The sequence below is a fragment of the Populus alba genome, chromosome 17 (assembly GCF_005239225.2).
Source record: "Populus alba chromosome 17, ASM523922v2, whole genome shotgun sequence".
NCBI classification, from domain to species: domain Eukaryota; kingdom Viridiplantae; phylum Streptophyta; class Magnoliopsida; order Malpighiales; family Salicaceae; genus Populus; species Populus alba.
In genome coordinates, this window is record NC_133300.1 from 1,579,875 (window position 1) to 1,597,541 (window position 17,667).

The following is a 17,667-nucleotide window of genomic DNA, read 5'->3' on the forward strand; positions in this document are numbered from 1 at the left end:
CTTAGATTTTGTCGACTAGTATTCTTTTCCGTGAGTCAGGTTGCAATTGAATTCTCCAATCACCCGTGTCCATGACAGGTTCTCCGCCTGGGACAGTGGGCCAACCAAAAAGAAAAAATAATCATATTGCATGTTAGAATAGACCCTAAAAACAAAGTCAGGAGCGGCAAGAAGAGTGAAAGCACATCAAGATCATGAAAAATGGAAATCAGTTTATTCAGACTTGAATAGATTTAAAAAGAACTTCCGTCTAATAGAATGTACTTTATTAAAGAAACCAGCCAAATATGGATGCATAACAAATATACACAAATATTTAGGGCAAGGTGCCAGGATCTTCATGGTGCTTCTAAAACCAAAGAAGCATTCCCTTCTAAGCAAATACTTACTGTCAAACCCCCCTCCCCTTCCCCTCCTGTTCTTGTTATTTATGTATATATTTACTTCTCTGAAAGAATAAATATTGTAGGGAGCAAGTAGAAAACAAAACAAAGTCATAAAACAAAGTCCCTGAAAACAATCTCGATAGGCTGCCCCAATGGTGAGGACCATCTGGAGCAGCTACTGCACCAAACATCCACTGCTTCGTTGAGCTCGAAAACCCCCTCCTTCATCCAGCGCCATTAATCCAGCAAACATCATTTCACAGTGTGCACTATTTCTGTAGCCAAATTAATACAATCACCAATGACCCATCAAAAGTTACCCGCCGAAACAAGGAGGAAACTGCTATTTGTCACTTTAAACTTGATTGTTTCATAAATAATTTCAGTTTTGGGACGAGATTTACGAATGAACTGAAAAGGGTACCGCAATTGTGTTACTCAAATGAGAAAACAAAAAAAAAAACATATCAAGTCTGGTCCAATTGCTTAACATGCCTCATATTTTCGCACATGAACCAGCCGAATACTTTTTTTCTTTAATGTTCGTATCACAAAAAAAAAAAATGAAAAACGAAAAAAAGCTTCTCTCCCTTGTGCTATAAAATCTAAAGTGTTTTAGAAATTAGATCTTTTATTTTGCTTCACTAATAATATCAGGCTTAACTTACTGACCCTATAGCTTATGTTTCATCACAGCAGCCTAAATAAGGTTCTAGATAACAGGATATAGGAGTTTACTTGGCTACCCTTCTTTGTAAAATTCTAGCAACGAGCTTCATGGTTAATTTTCTTGAACCGGAAGAACCTTCCATTTATGGCTATGGCTATGGCTATGCTCCAAGTATATAAGTGAATTAGTTGCAAACCAGGGGAGCTCCGTGAAAACATTACAATAGCATTGACAAAGAAAAGAAGAGAAGTCCCTTTAATTTATGAAAATGCAATGAGTTAACCTTATCTCACGCTGCAACAAAAAATTACTTCCCAGCACTTTATGTTCGCTTCTTGTGAGAAACACGTGAAAAATGAAAAAGACAAAAACAGAGGTGTGACTATTTTGCAGTCATGGCAGTCTTTTGCCCTTTTCTTTTTCATTCATTTAAATACAATATTTACTATTTTGCAGCACTTGCACATATTAGGAAACAGATACTTACATTTTGTAAACTATTCTTTGAACACATGGATAGCTTCTAAAACCAAGGAAGCAAAAAACTAGCCAGCTAGTTCATGACTTGCCGCACCAGCAGATGGTGAGTGTTGGTAAACCAAGCCATAGAGAAACTCATGGTGCTTCAATTTTAACTAGTTCTTTCTTTCAATATATATATGGTGCTTGGACCCCTCAAAGAACATTAGCACTTATTCAAGAAAAAACAAATAAAGTTGTGAGACATGAGAGACTATAATTATTATTATCATAAGAAAAACTAAAATATATGGGGATAGCACTACAATTTTTCTCACAAAACATTGTAGATTGCAATAATATTTCTTCACATTATTTGTTTTTTTTTTTGTCTTGAACACATGGTTGTTTTCCTTTTTTTTCTTTTTATTGTTTTTTTATATATGATTTTTTAAAAATTATTTTTATTGATTTCATTTTTAATATTGAGATGGTTGAGAATTTAACTTCAAAAATTTTTCTTTTTATTTTGTCTTTCTATGTGATTTGCGATTTTATCCAGGTAATTTAGGGTGCCCCAATTTATGGATATAGTGAGGTTTTTTTTAATTGAACTTGGCTTTTTTTATAGTATGTTTTTTTTCTCATATTGTTAAAAAAATAATTTTTTTAGAAAAACCATATTATTAAATTTTATGAAGTAACAAAAATTAAAGGATGTAGGGGAAACCATTGTTCACCCAACACACATTACACTATGGATTACAATAGTAATCCGCCGTATTTTGCTTCTTCTTTTTTTTTTTTTGAATTTTTGTTATGATTTTTTTTTCAAATCTATTTTTGTCAATATTATCTTTTAAATTGAAATTGTTGACAAATGAGCTTCATAATTTGCTTTTTTTTTTTAAAAAAAAAAATCTTTATATGAGATTAGTGTAGTTTACAGGTTTGCCAAAATAACCTAGGGTGCCCTAGTTTACGAGTTTGGTGGGTTGTATTTTTTAAAAAAAAAATTGAATTTGACTTTTTTAATAGTCTATTTTTTTCTTATATAATTAAAAAACATTAGAGAAAAGTCATGTTATTAAACTTTATAAAGCAACAAAAATTAAAAGGTGTGAGAAAATCATTGTTCACCCACACACATTGTACTGTGAATAACAATAGTAATCCATAATGTTTTGCTTTCTTTCATTTTTCTTTTTGTTTTTTAATTTTTTTTATGATTTTTTTCTCAAATTTATTTTTATTGATTTTATCTTTTAATATTGAGATGGTTAAGAATTTAACTTTATAATTTATTTCTTTTATTTTACATTTCTATAAGGTTAACATGGTTTGTGGGTTTGCTAGACCAGCAATCTAAGTTGCCCTGATTTACAAGTTTGGTGAGTTTTTTTTTTTAAAACAAATTAAACTTGACTTTTTTATAATCTATTTTTTTCTTATATAGTTAAAAAAATAATTTTTTAAAAAAGTTATATTATTAAACTTTATAAATTCCATGGATATATTTGGCCAGTTGCCTTGGTTCGTGGATCTAGCAAGATTGACTTTTTTAAATCAGTTTTTTTTTTTTTCATCCTTGGATACTGGTTTAATTGTGAATTTTGTTTCATAATTGGTTTTGTTTCACATTTTATGAGGTTATCATGATTTAAAAAAATTTCGGTATTAAGTTGGTGTTTGATTTTGTAATTATCTATTTTTATTATTATATTGTTAAATAAAAAATAGCTTTAAAAAACAAATTATAATTACAGTGGAGTCAATGACCCAATTTACAGGTTTATCATATTAGCTCGACTTACTCGATTCACAAGTTTGACGAGTTTACCCACCATTATAATATGTTTTTTTTTTGTTTTTGGTCTTTTAATTATTTTTAATATTTTGATTTTATCATTTAATATTGAATTGGTTAGGAAATGAACTGCATTATTGCTTTTTGTTTGCTTTCGAGAGATAATTGTCTCAAATAAGTGTTTATTTTTAGGTTGATGCTCAATTTTGTAAGCATTGTTTTGATGGGTTGATGTCAAAATAATTTTTTAAAAATAATAAATATCATTTTGATATATTTTCAAATACAAATCACTTTGAAAAAACTACCACTACCATACTTCCAAGCACATCCTTAGCCCCGCAGTTGAACCGGTTTTTTATAAAAAAGAAAAAAACTTAATTAATTTTTTAGTATTTTTAGACCATTTTTAATATACTGATATTAAAAATAATTAAAAATATATTATTATAATATATTTTAAACCAAAAATATTTTAAAAAATAATTTTGCTAAACTTACAAACAGGTTCTTATTGTCTAGAGACCATTTTAATGTTCGAACTTTACGTAGGCCATGTGAAAACATGGCTGCGAGATGTAATTGTTTTTTTTTTCTTTTTAGTTCTTATAACGAGATTCTTATATCCATGAGTGAATAAAATAACCAAATAAATTTAAAAAATCAACATAAAATTAATTGTAAAAACCAACCAATATAAAATAAAAAAAAAATTGATTAGAAAGTTTTAAAAGATCTTAAATTGGCTTTAGATTTAAGAGATTAAAAAAAATTAAACTGAATGAAACCAAACAATTGTTTTTTAAACTAAAAAAACTAAAAAAACCTCAAAAACAACTATGCTTATTATATCAGAGTCTATCTAAAAAGATCAAAAGATCAACTAAAAAACCCAAGAATGAAATTGGGTTTTTTAATAAAAAAAAATGAATTGAGTTAAACCAAACCATAACATTTAATTTGATGTGGTTGGATTTTTCTTTTCCCCCCAAAACCAAACCTAACCACTTATACTGATATGTCCAGATTATAAGATTTATTGAATAAAATAAAACATAAAAAATATTATACAAGGCTGTACATATTAAAAATATTATAATAAATAAATAAATTTTTAAAGGTAAATTGAATCCATATATCAATATTTATATAAAAAAATTACAAATAAATCATATTAACCTTCTTAAAAATTAAATACAATCAATATAATTAAAAAAACTATTTTCATTTTAAAAAAAAAATTCTAAATAAGCCAAAACAATCATAGAGATGATGTATTAGTAAAACATAAAATAAAAAATTATATAAAAATAGATACTAATTAAGAAAGAAAGAAAGAATGAGATTAGACATTTATTAAGGAAAGAGTTTGAATTCAATGTAAATACTTCTACATAGTAATAGTTATAGTATGTAATACATCCCACCATTATATTGTACACAACCCTACAAGTATAAATACAAAGGATGGCTGCCACTATTATGCATCCAACGAATTATACACAAAACTATCTCTCAACTAATTCTAATTTGGTATCAGAGCAGGTTATTGTTCAGCAGCCTTCTTTCTTCGTTTGCTGAAATTCTCCTGCGTAGTTATTTGGCAACCAGCAGCCATCCTTCCTTCTTAGCAGCCGGTTCTTCCTCAGTTTAATTCACAAAGCAGCAGCTTCTCCTTAGCAGAGTTTACTCATCTCTTTTCTCTGTCACCTATCACGAAGTAGAAACTGAAACTTCTTCTCCCTAGCAACATGGACAATCAACAATCTGCTGGCGCTGCATCAGCCCTTCAATCTTCCTTCTCCCCGGTAGAACAATCAGTCATGTATGGGGCATCGCCTACTGCCTCCATTGTCTCTCTTCCTAACACACATCAGGTAGTTTCTTTAAAACTCTCCAACCATAACTTCCTGTATTGGAGGATGCAGATGAAACCTTTTCTCTTGGGCCAAGGTGTTTATTCATTCGTTGATGGCACATCACCATGTCCTCCTTCACATTTGGCATCGGCTGAGCCATCTATCCTCTCTGTCAACCCGGCATATTTATCATGGAAGCAGCAAGATCACCTCATCATGAGTGCCCTCCTCTCTTCTCTCTCGGTGGAAGTTCTGCACTTGGTTGTAGATTGCAACACTTCACACGCAATCTGGACAACGTTAGAAACAGCTCTGGCCTCTCCCTCAAATTCCAGAATTATGCAGCTCCACGGCTCATTCCAGGACCTAAGACAGAATGATGATTCTACCAGCATTTACCTGCAAAAGGCTAAGGCTTTGTTTGATGAATTGGCTGCCGCTGGTAGACCAATCTCCCTGGCAGAATTTAATTTGTATGTTTTTCGTGGATTGCGCAGTGAGTTAAGGATCTTGTCACCAGCTTGTCCACAAAGGATGCCCCCATCAGCTATACTGATCTCCATAGCAGCCTTCTTACACATGAGTTCCTGCACAAAGCCTCCCTTCAGCCATCTGTAACAGCCCCTCTGTTACCGACTCCAACGCAGCAACCAGCTGCGTTCTTTGTCCAGCATCAATCAGGCAGACGGGGGCGTTTTCGTGGGGGCTGGAGACCTAACAATCGCAGCTTTTATCGTTTTGGCCAACAGGTAATTTTGGGCAGCAAGGAAATCGTTTTGGTGGCTATCCTCGCAACATAAAATGTCAGCTATGTTATGAATATGGGCATACTGCTCAACAGTCTTCTCAGTTGGCTACTCATCATATGCAAGCTAATGCTAATCTTGCATTTAATACTGCCCCTTCCACCACTCCTGTTACTTGGTTTCCTGATACAGGTGCAAATCATCATGTCACGCCAGATCTTGTAAGTGTGACGAGTTTAGAACCTTATCTTGGCAATGATCATCTGCATGTTGGTGATGGTAAGGGCCTTGTTATCTCAAATATTGCTCACTCCAAAATTCGCTCACCAAACCGCATTTTTACGTTATCCAATATCTTACATGTTCCTACCATTAAAAAACCTCTGCTATCTGTTCAAAAAATTTGTCTTGAGAATAACGTGTTTTTTGAATTTCATTCCTCTCTATTTTATGTTAAGAATCTCATGACAAAGGCAGTTCTTCTTTCCGGTCAGAGTAAAGATGGTCTATATGTTTTGTCCGCGTCGTCCGCAACGTCGTTGCCTCAAGTTTTTTCCTCTACTTGTCTATCTACTTCAGCTGATGTCTGGCATCGTCGACTTGGACATCCTAGTCCACGTATTCTGCATTTGCTAGTGAAAAATAAAAAAGTGTCATGTACGTCCACTAAGTTTAATTTTCAGTGTCCTACGTGCCCTCTAGGGAAGTCATCGCGTCTGACTCTAAAACCTACGGGTCATCAAACTCAAGCTCCTCTTGACTTGATTTTTAGTGATGTTTGGGGTCCATCCCTTATGTTTTCATCTGATGGTTTTCGCTATTTTGTTATTTTTGTGGATGCTCATACAAAATTCATATGGTTTTATCCCTTGGTTGCTAAGTCTGACGTTTTTGCAATTTTTCATCAGTTTCAGGCGCTTGTGGAGCGCCAATTCTCCTTAAAAATTAAGTCTGTTCAAACCGATTGGGGTGGTGAATACCGAAAACTAAATACATATTTTAAAACGATTGGTATTCATCATCGTGTGATCTGTCCGCACACTCATGAACAAAATGGCATGGTTGAACGCCGTCATAGACATATTGTTGAAACTGGACTCACTCTCCTTGGTCAGTGTCATGCTCCCCTTAAATATTGGAGTTATGCTTTTGAAAGTTCTGTTTATTTAATTAATCGCATGCCCACTCCAGTCCTTAATAATAAGATACCTTTTGAATGTCTGTTAAAATCGACTCCTGATTATGCGTTTCTTCGTACTTTCGGGTGTCTCTGCTTTCCTTTTCTTCGTCCATACAATGCTCACAAATTAGATTTTCGGTCCACACCTTGTGTCTTTCTTGGATATAGTACCTCGCATGTCGGTTATCATTGTCTTGATTTGTCATCAAAACGAATTTATCTTGCACGTCATGTCCGATTTCATGAAACTGTTTTTCCTCTTGATAAAACTGAACAGATTGCAGCCACACCCAAACAGCCCTCTGCTCCCTCTCTACCCGTCACTTTTCTTCCTCTCATGCAACCCTCCCCACTCTCTCCATCACTGCCCCATACACTGCCTACACCTCCTTCAGCTAATTTACCATTATCTGCATGTTATTATGATCATTCTTCAAATGCAGGTTCAGATTCGTCACACTCACAGGCATCATCCGATGCTGCTGCCAGCTCCCATGGTTTCTCCCCTGTTATGGATACTTCTTCTGCTGGGTCTCCATCACGGTCTTCTCCTATATTGAGTCCTTCACCCACAGGTTCTTCCTCTCTTTCCCCTCCTGGAATTAACATATGTGTTGATCTATCTAAATTCAATCTTCAGCACGTCCCTGCCGCTGTCTCCTCCCCATCTCCGCGGGCTCGCACCCATCCTATGGTGCTTCGCCCACGGCTAGAAAGAAATGCTAATCTTAGCATTGCGGCTGTCTCACGAGACACGACCTTACCTCAGCAGGAGCCATTGTCCTTTAAGGACGCCAATAGGTATGTTACTTGGGACACTGCCATGCAGGAGGAACTTCAGGCGCTTCATTCTAATCAGACTTGGACGTTGGTGCCTCTTCATCCAACTATGAATGTGATTGGCAGTAGATGGGTGTACAAGATAAAAAGAAATGCTAATGGTCAAGTTGCCCGATATAAGGCACGGTTAGTTGCCCACGGCTTCACTCAGCAAGAAGGGATTGATTATTTGGAGACATTCAGTCCAGTGATCAAACCTACAATGGTTCGCCTTGTGCTCATTATCGCTGTTTCATATGGATGGACCATTCATCAGTTGGATGTCCATAATGCTTTCCTAAATGGTATTCTTCAGGAAGAGGTATACATGGCTCAACCGCCTGGTTTGTTGATCCGGCACTCCCGTCTCATGTGTGTCGCCTCCATAAATCTCTGTATGGTTTGAAACAAGCCCCTCGTGCTTGGTACAACAGGTTGAGTGAGTTCTTACTATCCATTGGATTTCAGGCATCCAAGGGTGATACTTCTCTGTTTATCCTATCTCATGATGGTGCCATGATTTACCTGCTTGTGTATGTTGATGATATCTTATTAACCGGAAGTAACTCAGCTATGCTTCATAGATTGATTACCTTGCTGCAATCAGAATTTAAGCTTCGGGATCTGGGTTCTGTTCATTTCTTCTTAGGCATTGAAGTTAAACCTACTGCTATGGGTATCTTATTAAGCCAACATAAGTATGCTCTCGATATCATCAAACGAGCAGGTATGACTTCATGCAAACCAGTTGATACTCCTCTATCTGCCTCCTCCAAATTAGGACTCATACCGGGTACTCTCTACTCTGATCCCACACGGTATCGACAAATTGTTGGGGCATTACAATATCTTACCTTCACTAGACCTGATATTTGCTATGCAGTCAACAAGGTCTGTCAATTTATGCATGCCCCTACTGAGGATCATTGGTTTGCTGTCAAACGCATCCTGCGTTACCTCCAGGCTACAGCAAGTTATGGCCTGCACATCACTAGGGATTCTCCTCTGTCTCTTCATGGTTTCACAGACGCTGATTGGGCTGGTAGTATTGATGATCGAAAATCCACAGGTGGTTACCTTGTGTACCTTGGCTCTACCCCTATCTCCTGGAAATCCGGGAAACAACGCACTGTTGCGAGATCCTCCACTGAAGCGGAATACAAACCTTAGCTGATGGTACTGCTGAGATTTTGTGGATTCGCTCATTATTGACAGAACTTCGGATTCCTTCTTCGACTGTGACCACGTTATGGTGTGATAATTTAGGGGCCACCTTCTTATCTGCAAATCCAGTATTTCACGCTCGTACTAAACATGTTGAAGTTGATTATCATTTTGTCCGTGATCGTGTTACTAAGCGAGAAATTCAGGTACGGTTTATATCTTCCAAAGATCAACTAACTGATGTCCTTACCAAGCCTCTTCCTCCAGTCTCGTTTGCTTATTTTCGATCCAAGCTTCGGGTGGAATCTCCACCTTCAGCTTGACGGGGTGTATTAAGGAAAGAGTTTGAATTCAATGTAAATACTTCTACATAGTAATAGTTATAGTATGTAATACATCCCACCATTATATTGTACACAACCCTACAAGTATAAATACAAAGGATGGCTGCCACTATTATGCATCCAACGAATTATACACAAAACTATCTCTCAACTAATTCTAATTACATTGACAAGCCTGGCCAATCACAAGGGCTTTTATTTTTTAAAGTGAAGGGGCAGACAATGTTTTTGAAAAGAGAGAGACAATGTGTCACCTAGATTCCTAAATTCCATCAATGGGAAAACCGATGTTTATATTTTTTTCATCTAAAAATTTATTTTTAATCTATTTGTTATTTAAAATTCCTAGAATATATCTTAGGAATCTCGTTAAACAATCAATGGACTAAAAAAAAACACAAAAAAAATATCTCAAAACCTGAAATCAACCTGAATCCAAAAATCTTCTCGAACTCGAATCTATTTTTAGGCATTTTCAAGATAAAACAAAACACTTAATTCAAACTCCTCTCTTTAGATGGAATTATTTGAGACAAAAATCGATTATTTCAATGGTTGGAATCGTCACCAACGATAACTTTCTCTCTCTTCCAATAAAAAAAATCTGAAAAGTAAGAAAAATAAAGTTTAATATTAAAATTAAATTTTTAAAAATTAAAGGGACCGGTCACCTAAGAGCCAAAAAAATATGGGGGATAAAAATGAACTTTTAAGAGAAATTTCAAAGTTGCTATCTATTTCACCTGTTTTTTTTCACTTCAGTCCTATGTTTTTTTAATTCAACCATATCTCCCAAAAAAATACACAATTAAGTGCTAATTTAGGTTTTAAAAAACTAAATCATGTGAAATAAAATTTCAAGAACCAAATTGAAAATTTTTAAAAATATTACTACTTCAATGCATGTAGATGAACACTAAGATGATGAATAGTATTTGTGGATTCCTGACAAATAGTTCCACCACCTCGAATAAATATATAACCAATGTAGGATAAAGAATCACTTGACAAATATGTTTTAATAGGCATCACTGAAACCTTCTAATACTGCAAGATACTTTGTATTAAATTAATCATAGTTCTTTGCATGCTTCTTTTTGTTATTTGCTTGATGTAGTCCACTCGTCTTTCAAGCCAAATGCAAGTAAAAGCTGGTGGTGCTAGTCAGTGTTTTGTCCACTTCCATGGCCATTGATCAGTTTGCGACTTGCTTGTCTTCTTTATCTCTACAAAATTATTAGATTGTGTTTTGAATGAAATCAAATTCCTTTATATATAGACAAGCGAAAGTGAAAGGCAAACGTTTGATGATAATAAAACTTATGGTACTAATCTAAATCACAGATAATAATAGCATTTCCGGACACAAAAAGAACATGTCTCTTTGTGTTTTTTTATTTGAAAGTATAGAAATTTATTCTAAAATTATCTTGTAAACATATTTATTTTGTGTTTCCATCTTTTTAATTAAACTTGTTTATGTCTTTTATAAATTTGTGTCTCTTCTGCATGAGATATTAACCAAATACAACCAGAAGAACTTCTAAAAAAGAAGCAGGAACTCCTTACATTAATGGTAATCTGATGGTGGAATTTTCTTGGATTATTTATTCTTTAGCTCAGTGGCTTCACACATTACGGTGATTGTTCTTGTGTCTCTTCTGCATGATGACCCTTGGGTCTATTGTTCTTGTATTTCACATGAACGGAGATAGACCAAGTGGGGAGTCTAAAGGAAAATATATTTTTGGGTTTCTTCATGAATATTGGTGGTGCAGCTCTTCATGGGTTTCTAATGCCTGCATTGGAGTATACTTTCTTGAAGGCTGGCAAGGCCATGACTTTTGACCTTGTCCTGCAAGTTCAGTTCATTGTATCAATGTTTGCCACTCTATTTTGCTCTATCTCCATGATTCTCAACAAGGACTTCCACGTATGTTTTTGGAAATTTCGCCAAGGATGAAGGGCCTCGAAATAAATTTATTTCACCAATAAATTTCTTTCAATTTATTGATGAAGGGCATGATTGAGAGTTAAGGGACTAAAGTGAAAAGAATACAGGAACTAGGTGGCTTTTTCAAAATTAACACGAAAAGTTAACTAGGATATTTTTACTTTTTATTTGACATATCTTTGTAGTTTTATCAAATTTAATTTTGATTCAAAAAGTTATTTATCTTATTTTTAATTTTTTAGTTTTAAAGAGAAAATAGAGTAGCCGAATTCTAATGGTAGGAAAAAAAAATCTTGCTTAACATTGATTCTGACCATCAAAATGGTCGATCTTAATATTAATAGTTCATAAGAGTAGTTTGATCTTGGTATTAATAGTTCATTAGATAAGAGTAGTTTTATTTTAGTGTTCTTCATTTTAAAATTGCATAAGAATGTAGATATAATATCAGAAAATTTAGGTTTTGAATTATTTTTTTATTTTCAGACTGATTTTTTATATTTAAAGATATAAATGGGTTCACTTTCATCTTTTAAGTGATTTTTAGTTGCTTGTTTTGGTGAAAACATGATTGAAAATGATTGGAGCGCGCACATATTGTTCCTATGTATTCAGATACCACCCAAATTATATTTTATTTTAAAAAAATAATCGTTATGAAACTCTAAAGAAAATGGAAATTACAGAATTAAGTGAGTTTTGATAGTTACAGAACAACATCATAACATTTTCATATCAGATCTGCAATGAAAGATACTTCCCTTTGCATGGAAGCAGCTGATTCGTATAGCCTCCAAAGTGCTGTCGATGGCTTGTTACTCTTTACCTTATACTCCATTTGATTTCTTTCGCCGGTATTGATCATTCGATTATAGGCTCATTTTTCTATGTTCCCCGTACGTCATGTATCATTATTTCATTTAAGGGGTCCAAGAGGGTTTGTGGGAAATTGCCTGCCTCTCAGCTTTTTAATTGAAACCACTAGTGAAACGACTTGGTCAGATTTTGGTAGATTCTCAGTTTGCTCCTAATTCAGATTTCTCAATTTCATCTTGCAATTTTAGTTTGTAGCAATCGCTTTCTAAAGTTTGTAAAAAAAAACGACGAAATTTGAGAGAATTATAGGATATAATTAATAACTTGACTTTAATTTAAAAGGATTAATGACATCATAAAATTTCAACTAATATATATGTATAAGAACTGCATGGCCAAAATAAAAAAGAGAGTAAGTATTTTCAAAGTTTTAGCTAACCAATGCCGACTTGATCATTGATGAATTGTTTATATTGGATGTAAATATATTGCAAACAATTATCCACATCCGAATTAAGTTAAGGGTATGTTTATAAATATTAAATTTTTTACGACCCTCTTTTTCAATTGAAATCTTGAAGGATAACAGAAGAAGAGTGTGTGTGTGTGTGTGTATATCATTTTCTGACAATATTAGAGTAAGGTAAAACTAAAATTATTAGAGCGAAAGACATTTTTCCAACCCTCTAATTAATTCCTCCAAAGAGGAAGATTCTCTCTTTCTCAAGGCTAATGTTGCCCTATTTATTTCTTGCGGAATGCATTCACACTACATTTAAAATTTAGGAAAACTAAATCTATAATTTTATTTATAAATTGATTTTATTGTTATTTTTTTATCATCCCATTTATACCTTAAGTAAACCTTACTTTTAATTATTTCGATAAATAAACATTTATTTTTAATATAATTATTAGTTTTTTCTTAATTTTTTTATGATAATTGAGGAATATATAATTAATACCGAAAAAACACCCAAGTTTAAATGACCAACCATTCAAATTAATTAGTCGGTGGTTGCATTCTAACAAACTACATTAAGATTTATTTTTTATACAAGATGAAATTAAAGCATATATATATATATATATATCACCCCTCCTCAAGCTTGAGGGGAAATGATGGAACGGACCCATCTCTTAGAAAAAACGCTTGATAGCAATGGTCTGATGTTAACCTTTTATTCATGATTTTCCACAAAATACTTTGACTTGGGGTCAACTTGTCGGTTAATTACTTTTATGCAATTCAATTTTTTTTATAATGTTAGTAAAATCACTTGATAGCAGTGTGATTCATTGCTTGGCGATTCTAAAATCAACTAAATTTATTTTTTCACTCGGTATTTATTATATGTTCAATTTGTTAATTGTTAAAAATACAAAAGAGATAAAAGACAATTACAAATGTATTTATAACTTAGTGATTAATAAATTAGAGTTAATTTATAACTTAGTGATAAAAACAATTACAAATGTATTTATAACTTAGTGATTTATAACTTAGAGATAAAGACAATTCGTTAATTGTTAAAAAAACTTAGTGATTAATAAATTGTCTTTTCTAGTTTTGTTATAAAATAATGATATCATAGTTAATTGTTTTTAGATGAGTCTGGATTAGTTTTGTTTTATTTTTAATTTTTGAACTATACAAATATAAATAAATTTAAAATAAATATCTTTATACAATAGTTTTAGAGTAAAATTAGAGTAAAATTTTTACTTTTAAAATTAAAAATATATAAAAACATGTTTTTTTATGTTCTCATTATTTTTATATTTTATATCACGGTAATTAAATGTTGCCCGGTTAACATAACACTAAATCATAAAAAAGATAAAATTAATTGTGGAATGGCATGGTAGTTGGATCTATTTTTTTTTTTTGTGTGATTAAATTAATTATTTTGATAAATGACAGGAACACGAAGCCAAGGGAATGTAAGATAGTTGTTGACAGCTGGCGTTAACCAGAAAATTATAAAACATTCTCATCATTTCCAAGAAAATTCTATCTAGAGGAATTCTTTATTTATTTGGGAGGCCAACTAAGTCAAGAGTAGGGGTGAGCATTTTCGGTTCGGTTCAGTTTTGAACTAAAAATACAACCAAACCGGTTCTTCTTTTTTTTTGAAAAAAAACCGAAACCGAGTCAAACCGACCGGTTTCGGTCCGGTCCGGTTTGGTTTTTGATTTCAAAAAACCGAGACAACCTATATGCTCATATTTCTTCTCCAACTCGCCAGTAAGATGCCTTTTCACAACTATTGTTTTCCCTGCATTGTGCAAACAAATTAAAAGCCAAAAATCAACACCACTGATTTCATCCCAATTCCAACACTCTGCTATAAATCAAAACCTAAAATTCTTGCAAAATAAACATTGTTTTTCCTATATTTTTCAAATACCCAAATGCCAAAAATCCAAACCCGATTTTTTAAAATCAAAACCCCAAATCTTCTTATACAAATAAATCTTATCTTCCCTGCATTTAAAAGAAAACCCAAAAGCTAAAAAACAAGACCCATGTTTTTTTTTATATAAAAAATATCAAAAACTCAAACCGGTTTCTATATAAGGGGGAGGGGAGAGAGAGAGGGAGAGAAAGAGGTGAGAGGCGGCTGCTGGGAGGGAGAGAGAGAGGGAGAGGGGGAGGGAGAGGGGGTTGCGGCTAGGGTTACTGGAAAGGGAGAGAAAGAGGGGGAGGGGAGAGGGGGCTGCTGGGAGGGAGATGGAGAGAAAGAGTGAGAGGGGCTGCGGCTAGGGTTGGAGAGAAAGAGTGAAAGGGGGGGATAATTTTTCTATTTATAGTGCCTTGTTTTGAATTGGTTCGGTTCGGTTCGGGTTAACCGGTTCCTGCATTACAAAACCGAAAACTGAACCGAACCGGGATTTTTCCTAACTATTCTAATAGGTTTAATCGGTTTTTTTTTTTTGGTTCGTGGTTTATTCGGTTTTCCGGTTCTTTTACACACCCCTAGTCAAGAGGGCGTGGTAGCTCATCATTTTCAAGAAAATTCTATCAAGGAACGAAGATATATACTTTCGGAGAATAACAGAAAATAAAATTTGTCTCTATTTATTTGGTATCGAACCATCTTAATGGTTGTGAGAAAATCAAGGCACAGTCACAGACACATCTAGAGAAGATACAGAGTTGAGTTGAAACTTGTTAATTCACCTTAAAAATATATAGAGCCCCTGAATTATGATAAAGACAGATATTTTAGAGAAGGTGGGTTCTAAGGGAGTTTTCTCCGGAAAACAAAGGTCCATAAACAACTTTTCTTAAGGAGCTCAACTTCTCAATTAATTAATTAATTACCGTGGAAAATAAAAATGCAGGTGGCAATATATTGGGGTTGTTTGGGATTGCGTTTGAAAAGCGCTTTTCATAAAATTTGAAATTTTTTTTTTTAGCTTGGAAGTAATATGTTTTTGATGTTTTGAAATCATTTTCATGTGCTGATCTCAAAAATGATTTTTAAAAAATAAAAAAATATTAATGGCATGCTTTTCTAAGTGAAAAGCATTTTGAAAAGTAACAGCAACCACACTCCCAAACAGCCTCATAGTCTCACAGACTCATTTCACACTGTAAAAAAGAAGACTTATTGTTATAACAATAACATGAAGTATTTTAGAAATAATATTATTTGTGGTTTATTTTATCAACATTACTGTTTGATTTTGTCATCATCATCAAAATTAAGACATGATTTTGCCACATGTTATGTCTTTTATATCCATCATTATCGTGCAAAGTGAGCTGCCTAGCTTTAACCTTTGATTCATATTTTTTCTTAAAAAACAACTGACATGGGTTCAACTTTATAAAAAGGAATACAAGTTTTCAGTTAAATATTACTTTTATTACAATTCATTTTTTTCTACAATGTGGTTTTAATTAACATTATTAAATTTAATTCAAGCCTAACATTTAATCTAGAACATAATCCGATTCAGGTTTAGAAAAAATCAGGTAAGAGTTAACTCAATCAAGCCTAATCGACTAGATAAATCAACCTACAACATAGTCAACTAAGTAAAAAACTAGTTTTACTTTTTCTTAACTATGCAGTTTGTCGCACCCCAAAAAAATACGGTTTTAAAAAAAATTTGTTTTTGTTTTGCGACATTCGACTGGCGACTTTCGTTTTGTTTTACTGATTTGGTTCTTTGGAGTCGCCACCTAGTATTTTGGTCACTAGGAACCCTAACTGGTCTTTCAGAGATTCTAAGGCAAGGGACTGGTTGCGTAAAGGGAAGGTAATAGCACCCCTAGTACGCCCTACCTAAGGTAAGCTGCTTGGTGTTTGGTTTGCTCTATAATTTCTATAGTGTTGGTGTTTTCTAATCTCGTCAATTGATTTTGGATAGAAATCTAAGGAGATTCCATGTGCTTTGAAAGCTCATTTTTCCCTTAGTATTTCAAAAGTTTGCGACTCATAAATCGTGGAATAATAATAAAAAAAAATTAAATTTTGAAATGTCCTTGATTATAATCAAGCCTTCTTTCAAGAATGTGTGCGGATTTATTACTCCCAATAATATTTTGGATATTCATCATTTTAAGGATTTCTTTATCCAAACATTAGCGGTAAATAATAAATAAATTCCTTCTCCCAAAATAAGATTTTTATAGTTTTTGGAATATTGGCCAATACCCTTTGGAATTTTACAAACATGTTGTAAAATCCGGAAATGCAAGAAATTAATTTGTGTTTAAGAAATCTATGCGAAAACACACTTTCGAAGCTTCCAAAATATTTTTTTTATATAAAAAAAGAACATTCAAAATATGTTAGAGTATTGGCCGTATGCAGCACGCAAGAAAACATTTTTTTTAAACAATATTTTTTTGACGAAAATCAGGTATTTTAAATACTGAATTTGTATCTCCACAGCATAAAAATACAAACTAATATTAAGTCATTTTAAAAAGATGTACGGAAAAAAAAATCAACAATATTTTTAAGGAATTTTAGAAATTTTTGACAGCAAACAAAATAAATTTATCTTTGAAAATTTCGGGTGTCTCGACGAAAATCAGATATTTTAAATACTGAATTCACCTCCACAGTATATAAAAAAAAACAAAAAATACAAACCCCCTAAAAAATATATATATATGAAAGGAAAATAACAACATTTTTTTTTAGATTTTTCAGATTTTTTTTATAAATATTTTATATATATATAACATATACACACATATATATAATATAATGATATATTAATTATTAAGGGGCCGGGCCGGCCCAACTAACTGGGCCGGGCTCAGCCCCACAAGTAATTGGGCCGGGATCGGCCCAAGAAAAGTGAACGGCCGATCTCGGCCCAAGAAAAGCGAATGGGCCGATCTCGGCCCAAGAAAATGCGAATGGGCCGATCTCAGCCCACGAAAAAAATAACTTGGCCTGGGCCGGACTCGGCCCAGACCGCCGGGTTGGGCCAGAA